This window comes from Amblyomma maculatum, chromosome 7 (assembly GCF_055883805.1).
Source record: "Amblyomma maculatum isolate TAMU_Amacu chromosome 7, ASM5588380v1, whole genome shotgun sequence".
In the NCBI taxonomy this organism is placed as follows: domain Eukaryota; kingdom Metazoa; phylum Arthropoda; class Arachnida; order Ixodida; family Ixodidae; genus Amblyomma; species Amblyomma maculatum.
The window spans coordinates 113,475,122-113,493,776 of record NC_139350.1 but is presented as its reverse complement, the minus strand read 5'-3'; the positions used below and the strand labels follow the sequence as shown (position 1 = coordinate 113,493,776).

Sequence of the window (18,655 nt, the reverse complement as noted above, 5' to 3'; positions counted from 1 at the left end):
TTCAAATTTTGTAAATTTTAGAGAACATTCTGTTTGCTTTTGCATAGGCTTCTGAGTTCGGAAAGCAGAGCAGACTTGCTTACAGTGCAGGAGGGGTGGGCTGCAAGGCAAAAGGAAATTTTTAGTGCAGCTGCTCATTCAGGCGTACATTGCTTGTGCATTTATTCCTCTTTTATATGTGCAGCTTTGCCTGCATGCTTGCTAGGGCTCTCTCCATAATTAGTGGCAGTGATTTTGCCGCCTACCTCTAAGGGGGACTGACCTTTTCAAACTACCTGCGCACAACCAACTCACCTCCTGGGCTTCAAATTTGTCATACTCAAGGACGATTTTCTGTGTTCGATGTTACCAGTGACGCCATTTAAGATACGCAGTGTGCATAATTGGTCCATTAGCTTCATTTCTGGATGTTGTCACCCCTTATATACCCTACTCATATTTCTTTTTCTACATCCCCTTGAAACTGCCAAACGAAATAAGACGTATAAAACTGCCAAACTCCAGCAGTCTCTGAATGCTATGCCAACAACAAAAAAAGCTTTTGCATGTCTTAATAAAAGTAGAAATGATCCCCCGATTTTTTTTTATTGTCATGTCTAGTTAGACGATTAGTGAACTGCCACATGACCAAGCAAATTGCAACTGTAAGTGCATTGAGGAGTCATGTGTTAGGGCAAGCATATGGATCTTGTGTTGCTGAGCTGCTTAACTCCATGCTTAGCTGCTTAACTCCAAATATTCTCCTTTGTCAGAGAAGATATTTTTTTTTTTGAAAACTGGATGGAGCCAGAAGAAAATAGATTGGATTCTTAGCAACATTGTTACTACTTAGAGGTGTGTTCCATTCCTGTATACATGAACTTGGCAGAATTGGTCGAGTACGTCTGTCGAGTAAATCAGTTGTGGGGTTCATGTATACACAGTCGGGTCGAGTAAAATAGGCGGCGGAGCGGGTCGCGTTAACTGGCTTGCAGGGGGGTAAGTTAACTCGTTTGACCCGCTTATCCAAAGGCATGTAGACGCTGTCCAGTGAGGGAGTCTAGTTATGGGGAACTCTGGGATATAAAAAGCTTCTGGAGCGGCGACGAGCCTCATTCAAATTGAATGCTTTTTGCGCTCATCAACGATCAAAAATAATTGAAGCTCTCGATAGTACGAGTAAGAACTTGCAAAATAACTTCGAATCTCGATGCTACGCTCTGCTAGGATACACTCACTAGAAAGCGAGTTCATGTAGACACCAACCTGGTCGAGTAATGATGACCTTGCTTACTCAACGCTGATTCAACCCGGTGCTGTCCAGTCCATGTATACAGGGCTATTGTACTTGTAATTTTTTGGTGAACTCTCAGTTCGTGCATTGCACATTAAATTGGTGCAATGCACGAACTATTGGTGCTTTTTTGCATATCTGCTGTTTTGTTCTGCAAACAATACTATTTCTCCAGACACAATCTTATTTTTAATTTGAGTACAAAATATTGTCCATTTTTGAAAAACAAATAATTTGTGAGGCTGTTAAGAAATTTTGACTTTAAAATCAATTCACAAAATAGAAAGACTTTATAGATATTGAAACATAAATTGTGTGCGAAACAACTTTTCAGCTCAGGATTAAACTGGTTTTCAAGAAACCTGTGATAGGGGTGAAACTGAAAAATCACTCTCAAGCTAGATGTATGTTTATTTTTTGATCCCATAGTCACATCAAGCATTGTATTTTAAGGTGTGCTTAAGCAATGAAAATAATATTTGGCCTCAGATATTCAGGCAGATTACTATTCTCTATACCAACAACTACTATGAATTGGTTTGAAGAAATCAGATGCCCGAGCATCACACCTGGTACCTGGATAAAAAATGACCCATGTATGCCTAACTGAAAATAATCTTGCACGTGGAAGGTTGCCGATGGTATGGTCATATAATTAGCTGTGATGAGGGAAAATGCATACCTGGTAGGCTGCTAGCTGATAAGGAAGTATGGTATCATTCTACTCAGATCTAGCATAATATTTTCCTGCTTATGCAAAGTAAATTTCTAGTACTTGCTCAATTGCTCATTGCAGGCTGACTGTAATAATTTTAGCTGAACAAGCATGCACTGTATGATTAAGAGAACTTCTTGTTGGGCTTGTTGGTGTTTATTCATTATAAATTAAAGGCTCTAAAACAAGAAAAGAACGGGACAGAGTGCCACTCACAACCGATTTATTGTGCAGAACAAAGTACATATATATCTCACTGCCGGCACATGCGCAAGGAACACATTCAGCATCATGTAGTTTAAGATAAGCTATATTCAAGGAATGCTTTCTCAGAGAAAGAGGCTGTGGTATGAGTCATGGGCGACAAATCATAAAATGTGCCAAAGGAGTTGCTCCTACATCGGACAAACCGGCCGATGTGTTATTGAGCGAATCCGGGAACATGAACGTAACATATAGCAAAATAAAGATGACTCCAATATTCCGAAGCATATCAGATCCTGCCCCTCAGGCACTTGTGTACCATGTTTTTCTGATGTGCGCATTCTTGCAAGGAGTGGAAATACGATGGCCAGAGAGCTAATTGAAGCGTTTTATATCGGAAAGAAAGGTAATTTGTGCGTCAGTGACACGTCGATCAATCTGTATAATGCTGAGAAAACGTTTCTTGAACATGTCTTATCTTAAACTACATGATGCTGAATGTGTTCTTTGCGCATACGCCGGCAGTGAGATATATATGTACATTATTCTGCAAAATAAATCAGTTGTGAATGGCACTCTGTCCCGTTCTTCTTTTCTTGTGTGTGTGCATGTTGTTCTGGTGCCTTTAATTTATAATGAGCACTGTATGAAAACTATTCCTTGCTACATTACAAGTAAGGCAATTGTTTATAGTAGAATGCAGAAAGCAATAAAAGCTGTGAAAACTAAAAACCTAGAACTTGAAATGGTACGATTATTAAACCACACAGGTGGGTCTCATTCTTCACTGATCTTAGGAATATTATATGCGTACACAGCCTTGAGAATATCTGCGATACACACATCTCCCTCAGTTTGCTGATTGAAGATAGCTTGATTGATTCTGTCAGGGCAATGATTTCTTTATTCCGGCCGCAGTAATGTATGTGTGCCTGTAACTGGTGCGCTGAAGAAAAATATTCTTTTTTGCGTTCATTAATATCATCCAGTTTTGCATGCTTAGTAATCCATGTTATCTATTGCAGGAATTTTTAGGGATTTTTTTTAAATTGAAAAGTTCCGGCGCCTAAACTGTCATATTTCAGGAACTGTAATTCTATATGAGCAATAAGCATCCACCTGAAGGTATTGGTTTGCCGGAAGCAGGTTTTTCCTTCCAAATATCTTTCTTTTGCATCTGGAATGGATATTATTTTGCATGTATATTTATCATCCCTACATCATAAGATGCTGCATGTTCTTGCAGGCCCAGAAACCTGTCTCAAAATGCTCTAAAAGAAGAATGTGTGGCAATAGGCCTTCAATATATACAGTAGAACCTCTTTATAGTAAAGCCACTGGGGCCAGCGAAAATATTTACTATATCATGGTCTTTACTGTATCAGTGGTCTGTGATGACATGGTCCTGAAAGTGCTGTCTAGTAGTTAAATAGGCACTTACTGAACACGTCTTGTTGCTTAATGAAAAAAAAAAACTTAAATACCTTCCATCTCGCTTTGATCATCTTTCTGTGATTTTTTCATTATAAAATTTCTCTACATCTGGTGGAAGTACCTCTGAAGCATGAAGACGTGATTACGAATGCAACCAAGTTCGATTTCATGTAAAAACTAAAGCGTTGCATAAACATGGTGTCCCTTTTTGCTCTTTCTGTCTTTCAAAAGGCAATAAATGATAAATTCGTATGGCACTCAAGTGCTGCAAAACCGTACTCGCTGCACCTCCACTTTCTGCCACCACTGCCTCATAATTTGTGCTGCACATTGCAGTGAATGTTGACCAATTTCTTTCCCTTCCCTATTTCTTGCTGCACTTTTACTGCTTTACTTTCTGAATGGAACACGCCACCTCCTTGCTATGTTTATAGACAGCTTTACTTTTTTTCTTCGCGCTGCGCGCTTTCCCTCACGGCTCCAAGGCTTATGTAAAGTAGGCTTCTCCTGGCTGCTGCTAAGCCTAGTAGTAAAACCACCTAAACGAAAATTCGGGGTGATTGTTCTTTTTTCAAATACAAAAAGTTTTAGCCTCGCAATTCTAGGTTGTGCACGGGAGTCGTCGCCATGGCCAGAAGCACTTTAACTTATTTTTACCAAAACATCTTTACTATAAAGGGGGAAAATGTACAGTTGTCTATGGAAGATGAACTGGGACTTCAGTTTCACCTTACCATATCAGAGTTTTGCCGAACGGCTAGATTTCCAAAGTGTCCCGTTTAACATGGCGACGGTAAGGTGAGAAATTTTGCATTCTTGACTTTCTTGTCAAACTGCGCAGTATTTCAGGCAGTTTAGCACAGTACGGCGGTGACTGCGCTTCACAAAGTCGCGCGTGAAGGGCAAGCTAACAGGCATGAACAAGGCGTACTGCTGGCCGCGGTGACGTGACATGGCGTGATGCGGTTTTGCGAACGGCTAGTTTTGCATGGCGTCACGTTTAACAGGGCAACCGCAAGGTAAGAAATGTTCTATTATTGTCAAACTGCGAGGCATTTCGGGCAGTTTAGCTTAGCACGGCGGTCTGCGCTTCACAAAGTTGCCTATGAAGGGCAAGCCAACATGGCGTGCTCGCCGGCCGCGGTGAGGCCAGGCAGCGGTTTTGCAAACGGCTAGTTTTGCGTGGTGTCGCGATGCATTTAACGTTACAACGTTAAAGTGATAAATGTTTTATTATGCTGCAAGCTTCATTACTTCAGCTGTTCAGTGCTTTTGAAGAATATTGTTAGTTCAGTGGCTGTTATTTCAATCACTGTAGAAATGCATTTTCAGATAGGTGCGGTTCGCCTGCATTTCGTGACCTCTACTTTGCAAGAGTAGCGTTGGTATCAATTTTACGAATGACAGCTTTTCTGTCCTGAACCATAACTGCTGCTCACCAAGTCTTCAGTACGCACCCACATGCACAGATGTGCGCGCGGTGCAGTGGCCTTACAGTGCATTGCAATCTTCTGCATCATATTCATTCCTTTTCCAACAGCACTGCATGGACCCACGGACTGCAGCCGAAGCTCGGCAGATGCGACGAGTGAACGGTGTAGCCTTCCCCCAAGCGTCAGTACTCCTCTCTGCCCTGAACAATACAAGCTACCCTTGCCATGGTAACCGCAACTGGGACTGTGTAGCTAATGTATAATGCCTGTTTTGTTACATATCATTTGTCATAATTCGGAAATCAACGTTGTGCTATATTTTCTTTACCTACGTGCTGTTTCTCGCATTGTTTATTTTTATTTTTCTTTACTGTGCATTTCGCCTAATGTGCGCCAAGTTTTGTCAATGCATCCATCTACATCTGTTGCATCTCTTATGTGTTTTATATGCAGCAAAATAAATGTGCATTGCACAAAGCACTTGGCATCTTTTCTGCAATGGTGTTTTGCAAAGGCTGCAGCTGCGTTGATGGCCAGTTTAGAGAACTGGGAATCTATTTTTCATGTTATGCATGCTGAAAATAGAAACACTAGCAGACCACGTAAAACCAAAATAATGCGCCAAAAGGGCAGGGAAGGGCGCAGCGCATGCTAACTATCAAATCTCGCTCCTCTCAGCAAGACCGGAATTAGTTGCCGCCGGCCGCTTGGTGCGCTACAGTCAAATGGGCCGCTGGAACCTATAGGAGTGTCCGCTCTTTACCAGTCTCTTTCTCTATGGGGCTACTGCTGCAGCGAGTGCCGTCGCGCGCGCGTCCGCGCATGTCCGCGCTGTTGCCGCCATCCATCAATCGGCGGCAGCGCAACACGTCGCGCGTCATTTCCTGGGCCCAATGTTCGCTGAGTGTCCGCTCTTTACAAGTATCTTTCTCTATGGCAGAACTGCGAATGTGCAGACTTTATCGTGAGGCGTGGCATGCGCTTGGCTTGAGGGTCAGCCTTGATGAGGGAAAGCCAAGAACAGGGGGATTCCAAGACAGCGCGGCTGTGACGCAGTCATGCTCTCAGCAAGCGGCATGATGCATCCCATGTGAATACGGACGGCGGCGCCGAGCCCTACCAGGATGAAGACGGAAGTGGTGCCTCCAGAGAAGGATTACCCTTTTTTCACAAGTTGTTGCCATGCGCGAATCAATGTCTCTGGTGCCGCCCAGTCGAAAAAAACTACAGGAAATGTTCTGATGTTACGACAGAATTTCTGTGCGGTTTTTGACGCGAAACCTGTTGTGACAACAGAACATTCTGTCGTAACATCAGAAATTTCTGTAGTTGCAACAGAAAAGTGCTACAGAACTACAGACAACAGAAATATACTACAGAAAAACTACAGAACTACAGAAAAGTCTGATGGTTACGACAGAACTACAGGACTTTTTGTCGTATTTTTGACACAGTTCTGTAGTTTTTTTCGACTGGGCGCTAGGAGAGATTTTGCCCTGCCGCCTCCCCATGTTCGCGTCCTAGTTTCCTTTGCCTTGACGCGCCGTGTAAGAGTAGAGTCCCCATTCCTCTTCTGATTATAGCATAGCGGTTACGCAAGCCTCGATTGTATGCTTTGCTCTGCAGTGTCTACCGTTGCTTTTGCTGTTTTACCGTTGCAAAGTGTCTTTTTTTTAAATCGAGAAAAAAAAAAACTGTTTTTTATAAAAACTGTGGATTTATGACTTTTCGGGTGAGACCATTTCTCGCAGATCCATTTTCTAGAAGGCTCAGCCTGCATCTGGCGGACAACGTGATTTCTTCTCAAGCTTTAGCTTGTCACGCGAGTGTCGCAATTCTAGTTTCATGTGGTTTCAAGCGCAGCCTTGTCGGACTATTTTAAACGTACTGTGCGTACCCTATTAAAAAAATCTATATATATAGGACCTATTCATATCGGGTTATTGGACATGGGAGTTGTGGGAGGGGTAGGAGAAGCAGGAGTCTCTGGAGTCGCACGTTATGTGTGTTGTAGAATGTGGTCTTCGCTCCTCGTTGTGGAGAAAATGCGGATGCAGGCTAAAAGACGTTCAGGTAAGCAAAACAATGCACGTAAATATAAAAGAAATTGAAAAACATACTTGCTGCGCCAAGAATCGAACTATGATCTCACATATTACTCCGCATACCAGCACAGCACACTAACCACTACTCCACGGCAACTTCTTTCCAGCATGGTATTTATTATATGCTTTCAAATTCAGCGCAGAGATATGTACATTATTTACAGAGTAATCAGCCTGTAGGCTGTGCTGATAGCGCCTGTGCCGCGTGTCATGTGTCTACGTTATCGGATGCCTGAAACATTGTCTGTCTGTGACGTCACGGGTCACATGAGTGCTTGCTATATAAAGATGCTGTTTGCGTGAAATAAAGGGTTGCTGTTATCGTGCCGGGATCGGGGCCAGTCTCAGTTCCTTCCTGCCCGCTGCCCGGCCGCGCTCGGCTTCCGGCAAAGGACCAAACGCTACACGGCCGCGCTCGGCGTCCGGCAAGGGACCAAACGCGACGTGGTGTCAGAAGTGGGGTCCCCTGGCTTTTGAAGGGCGTTGCCTTAACTTCGTCAACGGGCGCCATGTCAGAGGACTACGCAGTCAAGCCCTCCAACGGCATGCTCGCGGTTCCAACTCCACTAAGGTTTGACTTCGACCGGACGTCCGAATGGCCTTCTTGGATCCAACTCATTGATGATAAATGAGCGGAATGAAGAAGCGCAGGTCCGGACTATACTTTATACGATGGGCAGGCAAGCAAGAGAAATCTCCTCTACTTTTTCGTTACCCGCAGAAGAACAGAAGCAATACGAAGTCGTCAAAAAGAAGTTTGACGAGCACTTCGTCGCCACAAGGAACCTTGTTTATGAGAGCGCGTGCTTTCACCGTCGCACTCAAGAACCTGGAGAGTCGGTCGACCGATTCGTTACCGCGTTGCACACGATGGCAGACCGGTGCGACTACAAGGAAAAAGAACGCATGATTCGCGACAGGTTCGTGGTCGGTCTCAGGGATGCTAAGCTCTCTGAGTCGCTTCAAATGGATGCGAATTTGGCTCTCGCCAGCGGTTTGGCAAAAGCGCGTTAAGGAAACCGTCCAACGACAGCAGCTGCAACTGCGAGAAACCTGCGACGAACCCTTGGTAACGACGACCGGCAATGCTGACGCGGTCAGCAAGCAAGGGCAGCCCAGAAAGTATTCTTCAGGACAGCATTCGGACAGCTCGTCAAAGAACTGTTCATCTGGAATACAAGGTCCGTGACCCAGAGTCCAGTCCTACCGACCAGGCACCCCCGGGCATGCCCCAACTGCGGTCAAGGAGCGCACCTTAGAGCTTCGTGCCCAGCAAAAGCAGCAAAATGCAACTACTGCGGTTGTCCCGGACACCTCGAAGCTGTATGCCGAAAAAAGGCTGCACATGATGGAAAGAAGGTACAACTTTCTTCTCTCCATATGGACAAGCAGCCGTACTTCGTTGGCGCGGTGAACGGGGAGTACTGTAATTCTCGGTATGTACAGGTCATCATTAACGTCACTCCGGTGTTCGCTAAAGTTGATTCCGGTGCCGAAGTTTCTGTTGTGCCCTCAACGTTTCCCGGTTTACCTACCAGGCTAGAAAAGTGTGACCTAATCCTATCAAGCCCGTCGAATGAGCCACTGAATGTTTTGGGAAAATTTCATGCCACTATCCAGTGGAAACAAAAGACTGTACAGCAAATCTTGTACGTGGTCTCATCATTACGCTCCGTAATTTTGGGTCTCCCAGAGCTTGAGGCTCTGGAAGTCATTAAATTTGCGGACTCGGTCAGTAGCGCAACAGCCGTCGAAGCTTCCTACCCGCAGCTTTTCAGTGGTCTAGGAGCGATAAAAGGAGAATACAAATTTAGACTAAAGCCGAACTCGACCCCTTTTGCAATTCATGTTGCGCGTCGCATAGCCTTACCATTGCGTGACCGAGTTAAGCAAGAGCTCGTGCGTATGGAGTCCAGTTGGATAAAAGTCGAATTGGAACATACAACACAACACCACAATACAACACTAGAATACGACTTAGCACAACTTCACACTAAAACGGTGGCAAGGAAAGACAACTCATCAACAATGGCAGCCAGTCCGGTTGATAGTCACGGTCTTCGTGCCTCTAATCTGGTGTACAATCTGGCCGTAATGAGTACGGGGGAAACTAGAGGTTCAGCATTCCGATCCAACATACGCGTTTTCCAGAGGCTCTGTAGTCCAAGGAGGAAAATCATGTCAAAGGGTTCGTGGTCATGTTCGGTAATTATCAAGTAACGCACACTGTGGGAATTCAAAATAACGTCTTTCTTCGATGTTCTTTGCAGAACGTCCCAAAATAATATTGCATATTTGCAGGCAATAAAACAGTGTTCGTGGTTTCAGGTTTATCACTTAACCGGCAATTAACAGAAGAAACGAAAATATTTTTTTTTCTGAGGCCACACTTTAACAGGCAAAACCTCGGCATGAAGTTTAAAGAAAAACGTTTTAGTCGAAGGCGAGATCGGCATTTTGCGCACCCTTTTTAACACATCATGCCCCATATAATTAGAATAGAGTGAACGATCTAAGGGAGGCGGGAACAACATACATATCAAATCTTGGTATAAATTTTTCCGTGAAACAGAGAATAAGTACTCATAAGAGAAGCGAACTGCCAGAAAACGCACTGAATTGTAAACTCCTTTCATAAAACCAAATAATAAGGGCCGATTGGTAAAATTGGAAGAGACCACTGAGTTTGGAAGAAGGTTCACTAGGTAAGTTTTCAGGGATGCTCTGGTAATTGGATAGGAGCTATTACGTAAAACGAAGAAACGAGCAACAAACTGTCTGACATAGTGGTGTGTCAAAGCTAGTCCGCCAGCAGACACAGGCCTGAATAAGTTATTGCGCTGCATAGGCTCAAAACTGGACGACCATATGAACATCGCAAAAGTTCGGTGAAAACTGTGGATGTAATTCCTCGTGCAATGGAGTACCTGTAAAACATAATAAAATAATAAATAAAAACATGTTCCATGCCTGTGCTCGGCAAAAAATTGATAGGCGGTGCGAAACAAAAGTCTGAGCATAGCTTTTGAGTGCCGTGACCCGCTCTTTCCAGTAACGCCCACTAATCGTGAATGCATGAAGGGGAACTCCAAGGTATTAAGAGGGAACACGAGACCATTCAATTCCAGCATAATGAGTCTGCATTGCTCCCCATGAACCGAACCACAGACCCGAAGTTTAGGCATTCATTTGAGCGCCAGATACAATGCCAAACTGCTCAACGGTGGTTATAATTTTGTCAATTCTGGGTTTGTCTGGGCAGAACAACGCCAAATCGTCGGCTTACGCAAGCACTTTCACTTCATTACTGAAGGCAACATAACCACGGATTACCAAGAAGACAAACGACTTTGTCTTTTTTTCTTTCTTTGTGGCTTTCTTTTATCTTGTCCTTGGTCTTCGTGTTCGCGCAGTTTAAATTAATAATGAATAACCACGGATGCTGTGGTTTTGCAGTGCATTAAAACAAAGTGGTCCTAGGTAGAGGGCAAAGAGTAGCGGTGACATAGGACAGCCCTGCTTCACGGATGATCGAATTGGCACAGGCACTGAGAGGTGACCGTTAACAATCAAGCGAGTGGAACAGTTGTCGTAACAAAGTTGCACCCCTTTCAGTACATTCCATCCAACATTTGCACGCTCGAGAAGAGAAAATAGAAACGAATGCCGGACACGAACAAATGCCTTCGCATGGTCAATCTGGAGTAGAGCAAGCTACTCATAAGAGCCAGAGCAAGATTCGAGAATTGTACGTGCAATATGTACGTTATCTTGTATGGAGCGTCTCCTCAAGCCACACGTCTGATGAGGGCCAATGAGAACCGTCATGGCATACTGTAAACGATTTGATAGTACTTTCGCAAAAATTTTTTAGTCCACATTTGCCAACGTGATTGGCCTGTAGCCATCCACTGAGAGCAATTTTTTTTATCCATACTCTTTGGAATTAAGACTGTGTGATTCCTAGTAAAGGACTGAGGAAGAACCCCCACATCAAAACTTAAAGCGAAGATCTGCAGCAAGACAGGGCTCAGCAAAGGTGGTTTAAAAGTTTTGTAAAACTTGCATGATATGCCATCAGGGCCAGGTGTTTTAGAAAGGGGTAAATGGTCAATTGCGTATTCAGTCTTCATCTGATAAAGGCGTTATAAGTGCTTTAAAATTAAATAGTAGATCTGAAGTAGAAGTAGCAGAAGCGTCACTGAACAGTGTTGTGCAATAGCTCACAAACACAGAGATGATGTAACACGTTTTCGTTACTAGGGTGCCATTGGACGTCATTCCCGGTATCAGTTTGGCCGTAGCATTACGGTGCTCATCAAGTAGAGCTTGTCGCGAAGGGGTTCAGAGTTCAAAGCACGATTTGTACGGGATCGAACTCGGGAACCCCTGTATCTTTCAGCGTCCTCTTTTTGTAGGTCACACTTTACCCTAGCAATTTCGTTTAAATATACTCCAGGTGCCTCACATTTTAATTCATACAGGTTACACAAACTCTTATGCAATGTCCTCTATTGAAATTTCCTGTAAAATGACCTAACAGACCCAATTTCAATAGCTATCGCTCGCACCTCCTGTTTAAACCGCTCCCATGCAGCAAATATTTGCATGGCACCTGTCAAACACACTTGTAGCAGGGAGCGTATCCGAAAAGCAAACTCCTGATCATTTACAAGTGAAGAATTTATCTTCCAAAGCTCCCATTATGGCCTAAATTTTGAACAGTATGTTCTCCCGAGCCGAGCAACCATCATACAATGATCTGAGAAGGAAACCGGTACTGTTTCACACAACAAATCACAGGAAATCAGCGTGGAAGAAACATAAATCCTGTCTGGGCGCGCGTGGGACCTCCTCTCGATATGAGTGGATAGTGTAGTTGCATGACATGAGGCCCCTGTATCAAGGAGTCCTGAGCCATCTATAACACGCGACAACACTTCACCACTTCTGTCTCTGTGTACACTAGGCCCAGCACGATCATTCAGCTAACATACACAATTAGACTCCCATTAGCAGAACATTCTTATCCCAATCTACGAGGTTAGTCTTGGCTTCAAACATATCAACGCGCTCAGCTGCACTATTAAACGCATAAATATTGATAAGTCTCCATAGCTTCCCGTTGAGCAAAAAATCAAAGCTTATTAGCCGCCCTTCAGGGTCAGTATAGTAAGATAACGCAAAATAAGGGAGAGCCTTTCGCAGAAACAAGAAGCAACCCGCCGAAAAACCAATAGCATGCGTCACAATAACTTCGTTCTAACTGCGTCACAATAACTTCGATCTTCGTTTCCTGGACGGCGACAAAATCAAGCCGCCTACTGCTGAAAAGTCGACGAAGTTGCACCTGCTTCTGATGAGACCTAAGGCCTCTCTCATTCAGCGTTGCAAACACTAGCTCCTCAGGGGTCGCCATGGTGACCACATAAGTGCTAACTAGGCTTTCATTTGTCTCTCCGGATACGGCTACGTCGCCTCCGGACCTCCACCACGACTGCGGGAACGCGAACGTTGGCACTTCCCCTTGTGTTTCGACGTGCGCGGGCGGCGGCGATGCTTCACGCTTACCAGATCATCATCTTCACTCGAGTCAGATGCGCATTTTCCCCGGCGCTTATGAAGATGTTCTTAAACAGGAGGGACGGCCTCAGCTGCAGGTAGAGTGGCCTGACCTGCAAGCTCTTCCTCGGCGTTGACTTCAGTGGCTGGAGTAACCGGGGCGGTATCTTTGGCAGGATAAGAACAGGTGGCAAGCTCCCTATTATGTACCGGATTCGGCGTCTCATATGGAAGCAGCGTCTCACATTCCTTGGAGTCACTTTGAGAAACAACCGTTGTATTAGCAGTGGTAGCCGTGTCCACAGTAGCAGCTGAAAGGACACCAGCCGCGTCAAGCACTTCTGCGGTGTCCACAATATCCTCTTGTACAGCGTCAGCTGGTGGCCGAACACGATGCCGAATCTTGTCCGCATTGGTAACGACGCACTCTCCTGCGGTGTGACCGAAGCGTCGGCAGTCGTCATAACGCGGCGTACGGCAGTGCCTACGAATGTGGCCAACGCGGTTGCATCGGAGGCAGAGCGGTGGCCTGCCTGCTATTAAAACAAGGTTCTGTATACCACAAATAGTCAGTACATGTGCGACGTCGCCAACGCCGACTCCTTCAGCGAGAGACACAACATCCCGGTTCAGCGTTCTCAAATCTTCCATTTCCGCCACTTTCCAATTTTTCGTCGAAATCGAAGTCACCTTCCCGTAGGCTTGTAGTGCCTCACGTATGAAGGCGTCTTCCAAGCGTTCGGGAAGCCACAGAAGCTTCAATTCCATCTCTTTTGGTTCTGGTTTTACGACGACACAGCGGCGGTCCTTAACAACGAGATCACCGCAAGCCACCAATTTCTCTTTCCATTGTGCCGATTTGCAGGTGACCATCCATACATGGGACATTTGAAATTGGACAATTGAACTAATTTCCTTGAGATCACAACAATACGACGGGAGTCTCTGAAGTCTTGTGCCCGGCATGAGCGTCCGGCAAGATCCGCATGCAAGAAAACGGAGTCAGAGACCAGCTTACCAGCTGGGAGACGGGGCAAAACAATCCGATATTCATTACTGCTTGCATTAGCTTGAGCAGTACCTCGGCCAGAGGCCGACTGAAGCCTTTGAGTGGATAACATCGAGAAATGCAACCGCTTGGAACAGCGTCTTCGTCTTTCTCCCTACTACACCACGGCAACCAATGATTGGTGTGCTTATATTCGTCGTTTTCTATTGCTACTTTGCTGTTTCGCATTGCACCTTTTTCTCGAGTGTGGTCCTTCGACGATTACCCTATAAACACGCTGAACCTTTTTTTTATCCCCACAGATAGGCAATATCATCTATCATTCAAACGTATCACTTTTTTGCACGTACACCTAAGAATATGAGAATATGTTACGCACTGGCTATTTTTCTCGCCGTGTTAGCGCGCATTTTTCTTTCTACTACAGCGATATCTCGTACGGAGCCGCTTGTTACATATCACCTTTTAACTTCACATGCTGCCAGCGGAGCAGCGGCGGCAGTATTTCACTTCCCATCACGCCTTTTGCATATACAAACCATTAAATAAACATTGCTGTTGATATGCAGCTATCAATGAATAGTTCGGTGGGCGGCGACGCGTGTTTTGAGTTATGCTCGAGCATACTTATGTTCATGTGGAAAGGCGAATTTATTCCCTGTAATTTCGTATTGCAGACTCGTCATCAGTTACAGATATGATCGTGCGCCATAAGATCGGAAGACCTGCAGCGATTGTTGATTGTAAATACCGCATGCGCTCGCATGAGCGCATGCAGAGATCGAAATGCAAAATGAACTTTCATGTTCATTGCATTCAAATTTGAGAAAGGCGTTCTTGTTTTTAATTCTTGATTAAATTTAGCTGGGACACCGCATGGGTATATCAAACTTTGCCTTTGAACCTTGCATAAACGAATCCTGATTAAGGATCCCAACCAACTCCTGTATCATGGTACACAGGACCGATTCACAACTCCGATAACTCCTAATATATATACCACATGTGATATATAGGAGTTAGAGCCTGCATTGGATAAGCAGGACCTATATGCACAACCTGAGCGTCCTCCTACTAGTCCTGAATGCTTATTTATAGGTCCTTTATGCCGCAGTTCGACTCCTGCATACTCCCATATTATTTCATACAGGACATTGAAACCGCAAATAGGTTTTAATAGGGTAAGCACTCAATTGACAGATGCAGGTTACCCTCCCACCCATGCGGGTTTGGTATAAGGGCAATTATGAGACAGGAAAATAGAACCATCGGTCTTCGATAGCGGAATACTTGACCTACTGGCCCAGCTACTTGAATCGAAGGCATATTTCGGAGAAATTCTGAGAAGCGCGCGAGCATTGACAGTGCCCATTCGCTTGTATCGCGATAATCAGCTGCAACTGAATTTGCCCGTGCTGAGGTTTGAAGATACGCCGACAATACATCTGTTTGCGATTTTCTGCCATCTGTTACTATCAGATGGCAATGGAAATTTCGAACAGCGCTTTGGTCACACGTGTACTTCCTGTAGCTTTAATAGGTTCCGCATCAGCCTGGAGGCGAAGACAGCGGCCATTCACAACAAACAAGCATACAACAGAGCGTTTTCGAGAAGAATATTTGCCGACTGACTACGTAATCCGCATGAAAGACAAGCTTTGCGACAGGACAAAGACGAAAACAAGGGTTTGCTCGAGTTTGTGCGCAGTTTTGAAGAGGTGCATGAGCTGGCAGATCCTCGAGCTCCGGAGCAGAGAAGGTGGCTCACGCCATACATCGGTGCCATGTAAGGTACCAGCCATACCTCCGGTGCCGCCACTTCATTGACGTCGACTACGGGGCCTGAAAAAGCGTCCCTCGCCGAGGCGTCTTTCCGGGCGGAGCTTCACTACAAGCGGCCTTCCCCGACGGAGACCTGCCTGAAGCCGTCCTGTTCGTAGCCCGGATCAGCTGCCGGCTGTCACACGGTGGAGGGGTGCAACGTTTCGTCCGCTCCCTCCCGCTGTCGGAGTTGTGGGTGCGACGTTTCGTTTTCCCCCTCCCGCTGTCGGAGTTGTGCTTGCGACGTTTCGTTCGTCCTCTCCCGCTAACGAAGTGATGGGTGCAACGCGTCGTCCGCCGCCTCACGGTGTCGAATTTGTGGATGCAACGTGTCGCCTGGATTTCCCGCTGACGGAGTTGTGGATACAATGCTTTTCGAGGCAAGCGTACAGCACGAATCTACACCACCCGCCTTCAAATCCGGGTCTACTGGGGCAGGTACCACAACACGAAGCAGGATATTCTGATCGTGGCACCACCCAGCTTCCAGGAGGCACGACCGCTACCGACCTGTGGTGTCATTCAGACCTGTGCGCACATGGTCATGCGCAACCGTGGTAAAACGGCGCACGTCGGAGGCTTATCACCATATGTGACTATATAAAGAACCTATAAACAAAGACGGGGGTTCGGTTGCACCTCAGTGGTCAACTGGCCTGTCTGTGTTCGCTCCAGAGCCGCGCCAGACCTGTGCGCACATGGTCATGCGCAACCGTGGTAAGACGGCGCACGTCGGAGGCTTATCACCATATGTGACTATATAAGGAACCTATAAACAAAGACGGGGGTTCGGTTGCACCTCAGTGGTCAACTGACCTGTCTGTGTTCGCTTCAGAGCCGCGCCGTCCGTTGCACACGACACGCCCGCAGGCAAAGCAGAGACGAGAACGGCTCATCCAACCAGATGAACGTGGGAGCTACCGGCATTGCCCGAATACTTCCAGGGAGAAACGGTGAGCGCTGCTCCGTCAACCTTTCGTACCAGTGAGACCCACCCCAATAATGTGCGGCTGGTTGCGGTCAGTGTGGCCGGAATAGAAGTGCCTGCGATTTTAAGCACAGGCTCTACGGTTTCAGTTTTCGGCCATCGAGTGAAACAAGCCTGTGATACGAAACGCCTGCTATTGCATAGTGTAAACACTAACCACAGCAGCCCGTTTAAGAGTCACTATCAATGGGCGAAAGACAAGACAGCGCTTTCTACACCTTCCCGTTCTTACCTGCCCAGTGATATTGGGCCGCAAATTCATAGCCAAGGCGAAAATTGCTTCATAACAGGACCTACCAGTATTCCACAAATACTGCAGAATTTAAGTTCTCACCACAACCACATGCTTTGCAGTCACAGTTGCTGGCCACAAAAAGCTATTTGGCCCCCGCCATTGCAAGTGGTATTCTCACTGTTTTGAAGTGTTTCACGGGGTTACCAACCGAAAGATGCAGAATGGAGAGGATTCTGAGGCCCTTCCCTATAATGTTCATGGAGGTTTCTGTGAAGGCCAACGTTCTGGCTCACAGGACTGAGAGGATTTATTTCCCCAGGGCCTTTGAAGGCCCACAAGCGAACACTGAGTGATGGTGTCCTCTGCGAAACCCTTGCCACAAGTGCGGTGAGACCCTCAAAAAGCCCCGGGCATTCCATGTTATGCTTGCGTCTAAGAAAGATGCCACAGCACGAGTGTGCATCGATTATGAGCGGCTGAACGCCGCAACAGTACGAGACTCCTACCCCTTTCCATCAGTCGAGTCGGTCATTTACTCACTTGGATCAGCAGTTTTTGACTGCTTTCGGCTGTTGCACGAATTTCAGCAAATTTCGATTGACAGTCGTGCCATTGATTAAACTGCCTTTGCTTGCCACCGGAGATTGTTCGAATTCGTACGACTGCCATTTGGTTTGTGCAATTCATCTGTGACCTTTCAGCAAGTATGAATATTTAACTCCGAGATGCTAAGTTCCACTAAGCTATGACCTACAAGGATGGTAGAATAGTATTCTAGGACAGTCAAGAAGAACACTTTATTCAACTAGCCAACGTCCTTCATATAGTTAAGAACGCATACACCACTATTAATCCCAGAAAGGTCTAGTGGTGGCAAAGAGAACCAACCTCCTTGGTTTTGTTGCGGAGCAAGGCACAGTTCACACAGACGAAGAAAACCTCAGGCTATACTGAAGTTCACACCGCCAACAGACGTCAAGAGCCTCCAGCGCTTATTGGACTTGGTGGGATTCTACCAATATTTCACCCCGAACTTCACCGACGTGGAGTGACCCCTCTATCAGCTCCTTCGGAAAGGTACCCGTTGGTCCTGGACGGACACTAAGGAGGGATCATTTAGAGCATTGTCCGCAGCCATCGCGGATATTCCACGCCTACGGCTTTCTGACCTCAATCTGCCGTTCACGGTTCCATGTACGGCATACGTGCAGTATTGCTTCACGAGCATCGCGGGAAGCTTTGCCCTTTAGCGTTTGCCAGGCCTACTTTCATGGGACCGGAGCGCAGCTGTAGCGTTGAAGAGGAGTGCCTAGCGATAGTGTTCGCACTAAAGAAATTTAACATGTAATTTGATGGGGCTGAATTCACCATGCAGACAGATCCCCAGGAGCTGTTATGGCATCCCGCATGAACACGGACGACGGAGTGGAACCCTACCAGGATGAAGACGGAAGCGGTGTTTCCGGAGAAGGGTTACGCTGTTTGCGTGAGTTATTGCCACGCGCATATAAATGTCTCTGGTGCTTCTTGGGGCGATTTTGCCGTGCCGCATCCCCTTTGTGTATTTCGGTTTTCTGGTTTCTTCCGGTGTTTTTGATGTTTTAGCGTTCCAAAGTGCTTTTTTGTGGACCTGGAATAAACAGATTTTTTATATAAACTGTGGGTTTGTGACTCGTTGGGCAAGACAATTTCTCGCGGACCTGTGTCCTAGAAGTCGGAGAATTCAACTGTGAACATCGCAATACCTGATTTTCTGTTCGTTCAATTGTTACCTAAGCCAGGTGTAATAAAAGTTCCAGCACCAATTTGTCTCGGCCACTTCGGTTTCTGAATGATGACAAAACTGGGGACTATTTTGTCTTATCCTTACATTTAT

The 18,655-nt window shown here is 45.9% G+C and overlaps 1 pseudogene; it reads left to right on the top strand.

Moving 5' to 3' along the window:
• The first annotated feature begins 7,577 nt into the window (after positions 1-7,577).
• Positions 7,578-16,544, top strand: LOC146184450 (uncharacterized; annotated as a pseudogene).
• Positions 16,545-18,655: the final 2,111 nt, after the last annotated feature.